This window comes from Micropterus dolomieu, unplaced genomic scaffold (genome assembly GCF_021292245.1).
Source record: "Micropterus dolomieu isolate WLL.071019.BEF.003 ecotype Adirondacks unplaced genomic scaffold, ASM2129224v1 contig_9940, whole genome shotgun sequence".
In the NCBI taxonomy this organism is placed as follows: domain Eukaryota; kingdom Metazoa; phylum Chordata; class Actinopteri; order Centrarchiformes; family Centrarchidae; genus Micropterus; species Micropterus dolomieu.
In genome coordinates, this window is record NW_025738926.1 from 1 (window position 1) to 1,574 (window position 1,574).

At 43.9% G+C, this 1,574-nt stretch overlaps 2 non-coding genes across 2 annotated transcripts; both read right to left on the reverse strand.

The window, feature by feature from the left end:
• Nucleotides 1-193: 193 nt before the first annotated feature.
• Nucleotides 194-267, reverse strand: trnat-agu. The gene has a single exon. It is a non-coding gene; the product is annotated as a tRNA-Thr (tRNA).
• A 267-nt stretch (nucleotides 268-534) lies between these two features.
• Nucleotides 535-608, reverse strand: trnan-guu. The gene has a single exon. It is a non-coding gene; the product is annotated as a tRNA-Asn (tRNA).
• Nucleotides 609-1,574: the final 966 nt, after the last annotated feature.

Sequence of the window (1,574 nt, forward strand, 5' to 3'; positions counted from 1 at the left end):
CCGACTAAGCCACAGCACCCGCCGCAGGCAACTACGCTAGCTGTTTCAGGTGGTCTGGTTTCGGAATCAAGTCTTAGGATTGCCACATTCTACTCGGTCACTCGTGTTTTTCTTGAAGCTGCGTAGAACGCGCATGAGGTTATTCTGGTTTTTGTCCTTGGGAAGTGGCGTATCGCTATTAAAAACTCCACTTAGGCACCGCTGGGATTTGAACCCAGGATCTCCTGTTTACTAGACAGGCACTTTGACCAACTAAGCCACGGCGCCACACGCTTTGCGTATTTGAAAGCCTTTCATGTGAATGTTTCAATGAAATCAAATGGGCTTGTTAACGTCTTGCAATCGTTTTTCAGTAAAATCAAATCAAAGAAAAACAGGCCTCTGGAGCCACGAAAGGAGAAAAGGATGAACTGGGACTTGCGAGGTCAAGGGACAAAGTGGCACTAGTCCTGTTTGACAAGAGGGCCTTTGCAGTGGACCAACAAGTTCGATGAGCATGAATAGAGCTTGCACTTCAGACGCCTAAACAACAATCGTCCCTGGGTGGGCTCGAACCACCATCCTCTCGGTTAACAGCCGAGCGCGCTAGCCAATTGCGCCACAGAGACACTTACCTGTGTCGGCATTCAAAACATCCCGTGTACTCGTCTTCCAGTCTCGGTTCCACGATTCGCAAACGCCGTGTCCTTTGACAGCAATTCACGTGTCCCCTTTATTGGGCCACATCTTACAATCAAATAGATATCTGTCCGGCCTACCTCTAAACACAAAGCATTTTCATTGTTCTGTAGAAGTGCATGCCGACCCATCGACGCAACAGGTTGTCCGGTGGGGAAGGACGCCGATTGGAGACCCGGAGTTGTGGGTTCAAGCGTCGCCTCAGCCATCTGAGGTACGTGATAAAATGTGTCTGTGTGTGTGTTCAACAAAACAAAACTCAAAAACCGTTCGAACCGTCCGAAATCTCGTTGCGTTCATTTCCCGTCGTCAATTTCCGCATTTGTCCAACTTCAACACAATCGATCTTCAAGGGACCACGGGACAGCTAAGTAAGGTAAGACTAGCTAGCTTGCTTGATCAAAGCCAGCTAGCTCTCTCTCTTTGGACTTGTTTTACTTTACCAAACAAGAAAGTAAGAAAGAAATGATACAGAACGTACAAGAGATTTCAATATAAAACAAGAATAGTTAAAGTCCTCATCTGAGTCTGGATGTGGATCCTGGTTTTGATCTTTGTACCATCGGTTTTTGTTTAGACATGTTCAGTTAAATGATGAAGTTCTTCTGGTTCATGTCAGGATTCAGATCCACATTTTGTGATCTGAATATTGATTGATTCAAATCTTTGGACAAAAATAATAATAATAACAATAACTTTGTTTATAGCACTTTTCAAATCCAAGTTACAAAGTGCTGTACAGCAGAAACAAATAGAGCTTCATACTTAAGAAAATAAAAGTGAATCAACAGCAATAACAGCAATACAACAAAGTCTATTAAAACACCATAGGATAAAAGTGAGACCTAAGAAAGTATTTAGAAGAGGCCCCTGAGTTTGCCTGTCTGAGAACTTCC